General features: G+C 38.6%; 1 pseudogene; it reads left to right on the plus strand.

The window, feature by feature from the left end:
• The window catches only part of LOC109092814, a 44605-nt pseudogene that overhangs the window by 29014 nt on the left and 1861 nt on the right, over positions 1-13730 (plus strand).

Consider the following 13730-nt stretch of genomic DNA (forward strand, 5'->3'; position numbering starts at 1 on the left):
CTGAGTGCTGTCAGGGGAAGCTTGTGGGAGCGGGTCTCTCAGCTCCTGGCCATTGTTCCACTCAGCCCTACTGCGGCTGTATCAAAGACTGTCATGCGTGGTTGCATCAGATTTGTAAACAAAAAGAAGGTCCAGTTTTTACAACAAAAGGAAAATGTGCCTTGAACAACCGTTTTTCATGCAAAGCTGTTCATATATGTCAAAAAACAATAATTGTCATATAGTCAAGCTTGTGGTTAAAAGACAAGGAACAATGATTTTATTGTGTAGTCTTTTTATGTTAATAAGGCAGGAGTGGTGGCTAGCTGTGCCATATGAATAACTTAAAATGTCTGGGTAGATTTCAAAATGTCTAAATCTATATATTCCACTTTTCCACAAATCACCTACTTGACGATTTGCTGGAGTCATTGCAACCAAAAACGGAAAACTATTTGGACAATGCACATTTCAACCTTTCCCCCACATGCATATGTCCACTCTCACTGGGGTAAAGGACTGTAATCAGTCAAGCCACAAAAACGGAAAACTATTTGGACAATGCACCACATTATTTGTTGCCATGTGAGTGCAGCAATATTCCGGATTTGGAAGTTTTTTGTTTTTTGTTTAATCAATATGCCTCTAGAAACAGTATAGGTAATTAGGTCACAGATATTACTATGCCGATGGGCCTCTCATCGACACAGATAATTTGCGCGAGACCTGTAAAATTAAGGGTTTTTTGTTTAATTGTGTTACTGTTTGATTGGGTTAATTTTTGTTTGAGATAATTTTTTTTAGAAATAAGTATTTGTGTGTATTTGCTAATTAGGTCACAGAAAAAAAGTTTTGCGAGGCTAACTGTTGACACACACTTTTAATGCCATAATGGATTGATCACAACCAGTTCACACATATTGTTCCGATAATATGACAAATTTGTTGCCGAGAAGTCACTTAAAGAAAGCATTATGCAAGGCCTTTAATAATAAACACTTTTCGCCTTCTGAATCGTAGATCACTTTCAGTCTTGCATGTTCTTAAGTGTTTCAGATTACTCGAGTTTCATGTCTCATAGACCATTGCTTCATATCTAATTTATTCATTTCAGAAGCTGGAGTGCTGCTGGCCATTATCGTTATCATTAGGCAGTATGGAATTGATAATCATGCATTCTCGCGTTGCCATTGGGCTTACATAAAGATAAGCGAGAAAAAGGTTCAACTCCACTTGTGCAAGCCACACATCAATTTGTATTTGTGATTGGATGTATTTGGTCTTGCTGTGCTGCGATTTATTATTGCAGCTTAAGATGTCAGTTTTCTCACCGTTGTATATGCCCCAAAGAATCACCATGCTATCTTACTTCATCAAGCTGTTAACTAGTCTGTGTAGTCTTTAGAGGGCTACAAGAGCGTCCGCTCGCTCTTGATGTATTCCCTGAGTGCCTTCACATGTGAGTTGAGCTGGTTTTTGATCTTTGATACAGGGCCTATCATATAGTTGCTTCAATCTTTTCTGTACATTGAAAAGATTGGAGCCATCTTAACCTTACTCTAACTCTTGTGCTATCTGATAAGGCTAGTAGTTAGCCACTTTATCCCTTCCTCAGCTAACAGGAAGCCTTCAGGCCTGCTGTGACAGCTACCAATGTGGCTGAGCTACAGAGAAAAAAGGCCTCGCATGACAGGCCTTGAGGGCATCTTCCCCCTTGTATCCCTTACAGGGTGACCCAGCTTCATCGTGGCTATCTCCTTCTCACCTTGTACCTCCCCTCCTCCTGTCTGGTAGAATTGTACTACTTTTCCTCTCTTTTCAGATTTACATTTGCCCCCATTTTGGTTTTCATTGGTGTTCTTCTGGGCTACTTATTGCTCGCTTGTTGGTTCTTTTTTTCTTTTTTTTTATTTGGGTTTTCATTAGTGTTCTTTTGCGCCAATTGGACCAATTCGATTATCAAGACCCTATAAATGTTTGCCACCAATAACAAACCATTCATCAGCTCCATTTCCCTTTGCTCACAGTAGAACAAATAATTTCCAGGAAGGAATTACAAGGGGTTCTTGCCACAGACTGCATAGTTTGTGTTCTTTTAATGCTTGACTCGCAATGTAGTAGTGCTGCCGGGAGGGGTGGCCGTGAACTGCCATTAATATGAATGACTTGCCCATTTAGCCACCACCGATGCGCAGGCAGCTTGTCAATACTATGCATCTCGAAGCAAAAGGCCCCTTGCCACTCACAATGACCACAGCGCTTACTGCCACTGATCCATCTGCATTCTTGCCCAATACAAGAAATGCACCATTGCAGCACCATTTCTCTCTTTATATTGGCTACTACTTTCCTGACGCTGGGATCTCTGCATGACGCCGTGCAGTTTCAAATAAGTTCATGCCGGTGTTGCCCAAGGATATATCGAAACTTGGCGAATACATTGGTGATCATTTTAAATTTCTACACACTGTTGCATGATAAGCATTTTCTTTGAAAACTACTGCACATCAGTGTCAACATACTCTTACACGGGCATATCCACAACGCCTTAATCGAGCATTCGCCAGCGCTGTAAAGGATGCTACCTGGAGCCCCACCTGTGCAGTCCCTGGCATAGACTGATGGCCCCACGCCGTGTGCCCACTGCGAGTACAGATGCTTTGCTGTACAGCGCTCCAAATGACTTTGTACTGCAAGATAGGCATGCCCTACTCTTCCACTACTCCCCATAAGCACCTAAGAGATTGAGCCTTTGCAGGGTTTACAAGAATCCAACATGCAGCAAAAAGCAGCAATATTAAGAGGCTTCACAAATCACACTCTTCTCTGATTGAAATTACATTTACCAGATTTGTTCTTTTTCTTTGCTCGTAACCGTTAGATGCACTCCTCATTTATCTTGCTGTCCTTCCCGCCTTCCCCTCACCTCATTTTACAGTGGGGATACTTAACACCCTTGTACACTCATAAGGAACATAATTGAGAATACTAACCCTCAGCCACCCAACATTCATATGCACTTACGTAAATGTACATTTTGGTTATTTTTTATTTTTTTTTGGACATTAAGACAGCATTCAACTTTTAAGATCAAATGTTTTTAATAGCAATGCTCACTTGTTTTCATGATGGATCATTATTGTCGCTTGTGTACTTGTTCCCAAGTAATTGTGCCTGCTATTTACATCTTAAAGTATCACCAGATTCTCATGATATTCTTCCTCATAATAATGTTTTGTCATTGTTCAAGTGCTCTATTCTCCTTTATCGCTCTATTACCTCTTGTTCCTCTCATTTAGTACGGTTTATTCTGTTGCTTCCTTCATTCCCAGAGTTCAGTGCCCTTCACCAAATTTATAAAAGCCTGCTTACTGAAATGTGTATTTTGCATGTCTGTTTTGCAGTGCCATGCGTGTGCTGCTATCCAAACTGCCACGGCCATGGATAGTGGATGAGAAAAAGGATGATGGTTATACCGCGCTTCACCTGGCTGCCCTCAACAACCACGTGGAGGTAGCGGAGCTCCTAGTCCACCAGGTCAGCAGTTCTAACACGCTCTATAGGAAGGCCCCTCCCTGTACTCCAGCAGGTTATTCAGTCCACTAGAAGGGTTAAAGCATCGAGCACCTGTGCAGATAATGATTCAGGTGGATAATTGATGCAGTTAATGTCATTAGGGGCCTAGAAGAGCTGAGAAAGTAACCCAGCTCTCATTGTACTAGACACATTGTACAGTCATAGTGACTCTTAAGGTAGAGAATTGATAATTTTTGAAACAAAATATTAAGTATAATGTTGATAGCAGAGCTTTCCATCATTCAAAATTGAATTAACAATGTTGATGTCTATGATCTACTTTTCAGGCGAATCATAGAGATTGTGATCTTTTATGTCCTCATAATAATGTTAAAACTACAGCAATGCCTGTTAGATGACTGTGGCTGGTCTAATTATATCACGAGTCTCTATCATGTGTCTTTCAAACAAACAATTGGGGAAAAAATCGGATGCGTGTCAGTGTATTAGATCCGTGCATTCCGTCTTAAAGCCTTTCCGTCTGCAAATACCTACTGCTGTCTGTGCCATTGTTGATCAAACAAAACAAAAAAAGATCACTCACTGCTCTTGACTGAATCACTCTATAACTTTAAGAATTAATGTATAATTAATTCATACAGTGATTCAGTGTTTTAAAGTTTAACTCATACTATAATGACCGTTTTGGTTATTTAATGCAATACTGTGTTTTAAATAGTTCAAATAGTTAAGTCATAGGCTTTGTTCCAGTATGGATATTCTCGATAGTACAGCTCAAAATTGGGAAGATCGTGATTCAAATCGTGGATCATGATTTTGCCATAAGATCGTGATTTGATGTTTTGGGAAGATCACCCACCCCTAGATGCATCACATTGCAAGAACACAGAGTTGAACCGTTTTAAACATTCTGCATGTGAATTTGGCTTAACTGGTTAAGCGCCTCACCTTCACACCACAGTACAGCATGACACTGTTGCTCAGCATTATGTAGCGGCACAGTAACAACGTTATTGCAACATTCCAGCAGTGTTGTGAGAATGCTGCACTGGCAGTGCAGCCCTTTGTCAACTACCTGCCATGACGGAAGAGAGGGAGAGACAAAGAAAAGGTTCACACCAGCGACTTAAGCCTCAGCCTCCGAACCACAGTAGAGCTGCACTGCAGTAGTGCAGAGAGATGTTGCAGTCAGGGAATATCTGAATACAAATCACCATTAGCTCCCATTTCCTAACACAACCTATGGGACTAGAAGGCATGCTCATGGATAGTGATTCATCTTCATTAGTTGAGGAGCGATATCGACAACGACTTACTGAACCTCAGTGAAAACATTTTTTTTATTGTGGTATGTGCATAAATACCCAAATAATCATTTTTTTGTGTTCCTTTGTAAGGCACTATATAATGTATCTATATAAATGTAAATATCACAATGGTTAAAAGCATTTATTTGAGGACAACAGAATGATTTGTTTTTTCTCTGTGTTGCTCTTTCCATAGGGAAATGCCAATTTGGACATACAGAATGTTAACCAGCAGACGGCACTGCATCTTGCTGTAGAACGCCAGCACACCCAGATAGTGCGAGTAAGTGGTTCTGTCTTCCTCTGTTCTCTTAATTTCCTTTCAGTGTTTGACATCTACATCCCTCACCCAGTGTTCTGGCTTCCTACTCAAAACAAATGCATTTAAATGCAAGGAGTTCTGCTGCAGATTTATCCCCTCCAATTGAATTCATTTAGTCCTGAGCAATCTGGGCTACGCCAGGAGAGGTATGGATGGCAGGGGTGGGATAGGGGACTCAATGGAAGTCAAAGCGCCATCTTGTGGGCATATGAGAGCTGTGCAACTCTCCTCTGTTCAAAGCATCAGTATTGGCATGGTCTACTGAGAAAGATTCTCAAGTAATAACCAAACAAAACATTCTTATTGTGTCTCACATTACACTCTTATTTTTGTCATATACATACATGATGAAATTTGACATGCTTTAGATGTCATTGTTAGCTTGTGAACATCAGTGAACGTGAGCATGATTAAATCCACCACTGTTGAGAACACACTGGTTAAATTCAGTCCTTTTTGTTTGTGTCCAGCTCTTGGTGCGAGCTGAGGCAAATTTAGATGTGCAAGACAAGGATGGAGACACGCCACTGCACGAGGCCCTGCGTCACCACACTCTGTCCCAGCTGCGCCAACTTCAGGACATGCAGGACGTCAGCAAAGTGGAGCCCTGGGAGCCCTCCAAAAACACAGTGTGTACAGAGAAGTATATAAACAGTAAAAGTGTTCTCAATAAAAGCTCTAAGTTAACAATGTCATGTAGTAAACACTTTCAGTGCAGTGTACTTGATTAGAAGTGGTGGGATCAAATACTGTTTTGTTGATTGATAAATAGTTTATAGTTTTTTTAGTTTATTTTTATTATTTTTTTTTTTTATTAAAAAAAATAAAAAAAGAAAGAGAAAGTATTACTGTTTTAGTGGATTTTGAATTGTTATTATTTATTTTTTTTTCCTCCAATTCAAACACGCAAGACAGGTTTTGGATTCCATTTTAATTAAATTACATTTCATGAAAGGCATAACAATTTCAGTGATCTCTAAGGCATGTCTAATTAATTGAAATAATGAAACTTATACAATTTAACAACAATTTATTAAAAGTTTGCCACATTTTTTCATTCCATGTTTATGCTGTTAAATCCATTTTTATGATTTGATAAATCATAGGACCCTACAGATACATTTTGTTGTCCGGCTTTGTGCATCTCTGCAGTTTTAGCATCCTAAAGGAAACATCCAACCACCGTTCCATGCAATGAACATTATCATTTTATGAAACAGATTTACTCAGAGTGTGATCAATAGCATTAACCATATTCCAAAACACCCTTTCAAGTGAACTTGATTGCGATTTCCTGAATTTGCAAAACTGCTTTCACACCTCTCAAACAACTGAACTTTTACGTCAAACAATGACACAGATTCCACAAAAAGAGCTCTAAGTAATAAGTAGTAAAATACTGAGGCAGTTTAAATACTCTGCAACTGTAAAGGCTTTTCTCAGGCTTTTCCCTGTGTTAATACTGATAGATTGTGCTTTGCTGTCACATGAGTAACCGGCCAAATGAGCCACATTTCCTCTGCAGTCCAGCGTCCTGTATACTGCACAATCCTTCAGGCGAGACATTCTCTCCTGAGTATCCCTTCGCTTTTCTTGGGGTTACATATATTTGTGTAAAATTAACTAGGAAGAGAGAAAGCAGATAGAAGACCGCTTTGGCAGACATAAGCCTAATCAAGACATTTGCTAAATTAGTCACGCATAGCCAGACCTTCAGACTGACGGCAGAACGTCTTGGAGCCTTAGCTGCTTTGAATGGCCAAGGACTGCCCAAGAGGCCATATGACTGATGATATGACTTTTTTTTTTTTTTTCATGTTAAGGGGTATGGAAATGTCCCCACAATAACAGACCGGTGTGTAAAACTCTTGGACGTATTTTATAGAGACTGTGCCATGAATTTTACATACTTTTGAAAATCCAGCATTTAGTGGATCCTGATAAGCGCTCATTGTCACAGTTGTAAACACGACAGCTTTCTTCTTCCATGAAGGGTTTAGCATCACCGCATCTTTGTTTCCAGGCGAAACCTTGAAGAACGCGACACACACGATGATGACTTTGTAACTACTGAAGTGTTTCCAATTTTGTGTGCCATATGCATCAGATGTTCGGCCATCGGTCTGTAGGCGTGGCGTCTGAGGCTGAGACTATTACTTTATGCTCACTCTGCACAATATTGCCACAAAGATGGCAGTCAAATTACCAAATCTGTGAACTATCAGAGCAGATTTAAAAAAATGCAACGAATGCCATGTTCTCAGGTCAATGATCCCAAATGTGACACAATATAGAGAGTGAACACTTCATACAGAACATCAGCGAGCGAAGCTAGTCGTTTGATGTGATCAGTCTCACACTGTCAACCACCAGCTTCTCATAGCTTTTCAGCTCATATAAATTTAAATTCAATAGTTTACTGTCTGTACATTTTAGCCCATAAAGGGGCAATTCATCTGGAAATGTAAATTATCATTTACTTGCTACTCATTTCACTAGAACACAAAATGTATCAGAATAACAGATCTGCAAGTTTTTCTCTGCGCTGCTGCTGTTATACGTGAATTCTTCCATCAGTGCCATTGTTTCTTAGGTGTCCCGCAGCACTTACGACCCCCATCCCCACAGCCTTATCTTTATTCACACATTATGCTATCAATACACTCTGGATCAACTGTCAGAAAATCTCACCATAACATCTGACACCAGACAGACTGACGATGCCGGTCCCATGCACCCTATCTTTTACAGTCTTTGTAGCTCCTTTTACGCCTGACACAAGCCCTGCCAGTTCACATCATCAGCCGTTCCACGACTGTCGTAAATCAAGTATTGTGTGACAGGAGGCTACTTCCAGGCCAGCAGTCAGCAATTTATTAACACAAACAGTGTGACAAATCTCTCTCTATCAAGCCATCACACTTACCACACGCAGCAGAGTCAGGCCATCCATTTAAAACACTCCACTGAAGTCATCAGTATGCGGAGATCTGCCCACTTTTATTAGCTCAATATGGTCTATAGCATTTTATCATTCCATGTATAGCCTTTTGTGTTTCTTTACACAGAAGTCAATTACTGATTATTTTAGTGTTGTTTTATTAAGACAAGTATCACTGTTAATGTTGCTTGTATTGCTTAAGATTGATTTCAGTTCAATTATTTGACTATTTTTTTTTAACCTGGTGAATTATAATATAATTATAATATATGGGCATCCACATCCCATATCCTTGCACTGCCGACCCAAGCAATTTCTAAAGAGCTAGAGACTTGACACTCCTTATTTGGCCAGTAAGCAGCATTTAGAACACCATCAAAAACTGTAACTCTAATATACTGTTAGTAGATCTATATCTGCTCTTTGAAATTTTGTGGGTAAAATCCAATTTCAATGCAAATCTGTGCTATCGGGAGTTTCATATGTTGGCTAAAAATTTCTGCCCCTCTGTTGGAAGTCCAGGTAACCAAAACGTAAGACATAGTAAACAATCATATGAATCAAGTGGTTTAATCGAAGTCTTCTGAAGAGACATGATTGCTTTTGAGCTTGATAGCTCAAAGTAGATTTGTTCTTGTATGTAAAGCAAGAATAACCATATTTGATGAGCTCTATGTATGTGCATTGATCAGTGTTTTTGTGTGAATGAAGGCCTCCCTTCATCATATAAAGCAATCATGTCTCTTCAGAAGACCTAAATTAAACCGCTCAATTCATACAGATTATGTTTACTGTGTTAGGATGACCATACGCACTCTTTTTTTCCCGGAAAACATCATGGCAAGGTTCTATATTGCCTAAATTTTTCAGGTTTTGATTTTGTTTTCCTTTTTTCATACTTGCTGAATGTAATGATCAAAATTTTATTGTTATTGACCAATAACGAGCAGGCATTGTACATAGTCGACCAATTGTGGCACGTGAGAAGTGTCAAAGCGATGCAAATTCACGTACACCTTATGTGTGTTGTGTTTGACTTGAAGCTGCGCTGCACAGACAGATCGAGATTCAAGTCGAAAGCAAGTATGAAAACAGGAAAACAAAGCCAAAACCTGGATATTTTAGGCAATATAGAAATCCTGGCAAGGACGTGTCCAGGAAAAAGAGCACATATGGTCACCCTAACATTTTAGTTGCATAGGCTTTCAATGGAGGGACATTAAAAATATTTTCATTCAGTGATGAATTGAAAACTGTGTTTGTAATAAAGAAATTTAATGCTTTCATATGAAACACTAGCTCTATACAGTATAATTAGGTTAGTTTGTATTCTCCTAGGACTTAGAAATGGATATTCAGAAAACAGAATTCTAATGAAAATGTGTGTGTGTATGTATGTATGTATGTATGTATATATATATATATATACATACACATACACACAGACTCTGCATTGTTCTCATTTTAATTGCATAGTGTAATTAATTAAACTGCAACATGGTTAATTGTGACTTTAATAGATCATCTATATTAATCTGCTGTATTTGACTGTGTTTGTGGTGAATCTTCACAGTTAATTATGGGACTGGGCACTCAGGGGGCTGAGAAGAAGAGTGCAGCCTCTATTGCTTGCTTCCTGGCGGCCAATGGAGCTGACCTCACCATCCGTAACAAGAAGGGCCAGTCTCCTCTGGACCTGTGCCCTGACCCCAGCCTCTGCAAGGCCCTAGCTAAATGCCACAAAGAGAAGACTAGGTATGCACATCTGCCCAACCTGTAGGGGATATATAATGAAGCTTGCACTACGGATATTTGAAATTGACTTCATGATCTGTTTCCTGCTATTCATTAATTATTAATTTTGCTATTAATCCTTTAATCCATTTGCACTTTATATCTCTGTATATCTCAATTGATGTTTTTTTTAATTCTCTCTCTTGTCCTTAGTGGGCAGGTTGGCTCCCGTAGTCCATCTCTAAACAGTAATAATGAGACTCTTGAGGAATGCATGGTGTGCTCGGATATGAAAAGGGACACGCTTTTTGGCCCCTGCGGTCACATCGCTACCTGCTCTCTCTGCTCACCTCGCGTCAAGAAGTGTCTCATTTGCAAGGAACAGGTCCAGTCCAGAACCAAGGTACAGAAATCCACCTCATTAGTTTCTTTTGTGCATGCATATATTCTCACGTGCCATAGTGAACTCTTCTCTTTTTTCACTCACAGATTGAGGAGTGTGTGGTTTGCTCTGATAAAAAGGCAGCTGTGCTTTTCCAACCCTGTGGTCACATGTGCGCCTGTGAGAGTAAGTCAGCTTGCTTGCTTCTCCCACACCACACCTCTTCTCTCATCACCACCATGTGATTGTCTCTCATCCAGACAAAAAAGCTCATTCTGTCATCTAGCTTGTCAGAATATCACACATCACATGACTGTGATACAGATACAGACGTTTAGCATAAAATAACTTAAATAATATGGATTCACAATTTCTTTAAAGATTATCATTGCTGTGATGCAAAAATGTCAATTTTTTTTTTTTTTTTTTTTTTTTTTTTTTTTTTTTTACTTGAAATGAAAACTTAAGATGATATATCAGATTCATAAATGATAGTATTTGTTGTGCCGACTTTAAGGTGATGATGATTAGTAAAAAAAAATCATTGTATTACAGTAATTTTAAGGAAATTGCCTGGGTACATTACAGTATTGACAGTTTGGGGTTAAAATGCACTTGACATGCATGTCACAATGCAAATAAAAGAAAACTAAAAATAGGCTTTTCCGGTATGCAACACATAATTTATTGTGTGTGTTTTTGTTGTTGTTGTTTTTTCCTATTAGTTTTAAAGTGAAAATATTATCTGGATAAGGGCTTTACAAATTTGAGATTCACCTTTTCCTAAGTGTTAGATTTTAATTTAATTTTTTTAATCAAAGGTATTTTTAAAAACCTCTTATAAAAGTCTGTCACTTTTTTTCTTGACATGAATATAGTTCAACTATAAACAGACTAACTCTATCTTGAGAAAATCCATCACTGATTGAAGCACATCACAATGATGAAAATGTCTTCGAGGTTAGGTTGAAGCTAAGTGAATTGTTTGCTCTCACCTAACATCCTTCCTACCAGATCCCCTGAGTTTCATTCTCTCTAAATACATTTATCACTTGTCAGCAAGACCCACCCTTTCAGTTTGGTTTTATTGCCATTTTTCTGCCTTAAACTCAAACTGCAACCTCCTGTTCTATGGCTATATAATTTATTTTCTGACTATTTAACAAGCTAACTTAACCCTTTATAGCTTGGCATATGAAATAGTAGTCAGAAAAAGAAAAAAAATACATATTTATTTGAATTGAACTGGAAATTTAATCTTTTTTTTTTTTAAGTTTGCATGTGTGTATTTGAGTATCATATTGATTCATTGATCATATTGAGGCTTTCATGACTCGTATAATATAGCAGAATGTGGAGCTCATACTCGAGAAGAAAAATACCTAAAAATAACATGGAACTCTGATAGCTTGTAAATCAATTAGATCTAGCAGACTACTTGCATAAACTGAATAGAAAATATCAGTTGTCACTCTGTATCTCCCAAGAATATATCTTAGTAAGATTTGTTTATAAATTGTTTCAGCCCCACAAGTGTTCATCCTGAAATATTGCTAACAAAATACATTTTTGCATTTACTAAAAATCTGTAAAAGTTTCCCAACAAAAAGAGACATACAGACCTGAAGGTGAACCGTTGTAGAGTTATATGTAAAAGGCCTTTTATGAACTATCAGTCCGTTGACAGAAGGCATGTAGTAGATCATTTGGAGGCTTTCGAAATTTGTCAAATATAAAATGGGAGACTAACACTGTACTTTGCAATTGTGTGTATTCCTGCAGACTGTGCCAGCCTGATGAAAAAGTGTGTACAGTGTCGGGCCGTGGTGGAGCACCGCACTCCCTTCGTTTTATGCTGTGGAGGGAAAGGTATGGAGGATGCCACTGATGATGAGGACCTTAGTGAGTGAACTTCCACACGTTCCCGTTTTTAATTTCTCTTTCCTCTCTCTGCCTTGGTTTTCATGTTTAATATTTATGTTGGCTTTGGTTGGTGCTTGTCTGTTTCTGTTCCCCACACACATTTTTCTCCCCATTGTTAACAGACTAATCTGTTATTTCCCAAATGTGTTTTCATGACTCAAATCAAACATGTAGCCCCTCCTCTTAATGCATAATATCAACACCCTGGAATGAGCTTTGTAACTGATCTGGAATGTCTTCAAAACATGCATTACAAGTTATAAGGATTTTTAGGAAAAGTCAAAATGACCCCCCCCCCCCCCTCACCAGTTTAATTTTTCAGAGAACACACATAATATTTCTATAATTGGACATGTCAGAGGGGCTATCCAAGATTTACTTTAGTCCCATCTTATTTTGAGTTGTTATTCACCATTATTTGTTAGAACATCGTTCCTTTTGTATGTGATCATGACACTGCCCATGTTCTTTATGTTGGTTTAGTTTGAGTTCAAAGGGATACTGGTGTAAGTTCACTTTTTTTACTGTGTTTATTTATAGAAAGGAGGATCTGTTTCTTTTTAGCTTCGCTTAGATGTCCAACACATCCATCCACACTGACATCTCTGCTGACCTACAGACATGCTGATCCACACAAACACGCACACAGTCCAGTCAACAGAGGAATGTAGCCTTTAGCTCTTATCTTGGTCTGTCTTTAGTGCCTGAGCTCTGTTTGTTGTAAGGCGCCACTTTTCCACACGCACAAAACCAAAGCAGCATCGACCTATGCATTATAGACCTAACACACTCCCCCCTTTTCTCCATGTAGACAGATCAATGAGAGAGAAATGCCACCATAGATGGGATTCTCTTCTGTTTCAGTCACTTTAAAGACTAGAGCACTTTAGTCCACACATTTAAGAGGCTCCTCACTCTAAAAAAGGACTTGATAAACTGGCATCTGAAGGCTGTGGCCAATCACATGGGCATAGAACTTTAATTTCCACTAAAGAGAACTTGAAAATGAACACAGGAACCATTCACTAATGATGCTGTCGTCTGACAGATTCTACATCATTTTTGGAAAATAAGATTTGGGGACTGTTAAATGACATTGTGGAAATGATCCAGTCATGTTAGCCGACCCCTGAAGCCAAGAAATGTCTCTGACTATGCCGCCATTAATTTCCCCTTTAGTGAGTATCCATCAAATTTTTTCCAAACTTGTCGTGCTTAAAATTAACCAGTCTGTCATCTTATTTCACACTAATCCATCATAAATATCTCCATGTCAGGCTTCTTAACACTTACGGCCTCTAAATCCTTTACTGTAAATGTGTTTTGTTTTGTTTTGTTCCCACTGAATGAAAACCACAAAATTAGGGATGCACAATATATTAAAACTATTTTGCTTATTGGCTGTTATTAGAGATGTTTCAATTTCAAAATTGGATATATATTGGATGCTATTGTAATCATGGGCTTATTAGTATCGGCCAGAATGTTCACATCAGTGCATCCCTACTTAAAACCTTTTTTTTATTTTATTTTTTTTATAATAGTGACTGTCGTCACTTCCGCAGGAGGATAGTCCTGCAGCCTTAAAGGATGGATGCCTTGACA

This window comes from Cyprinus carpio, chromosome B2 (assembly GCF_018340385.1).
Source record: "Cyprinus carpio isolate SPL01 chromosome B2, ASM1834038v1, whole genome shotgun sequence".
Lineage (NCBI taxonomy): Eukaryota > Metazoa > Chordata > Actinopteri > Cypriniformes > Cyprinidae > Cyprinus > Cyprinus carpio.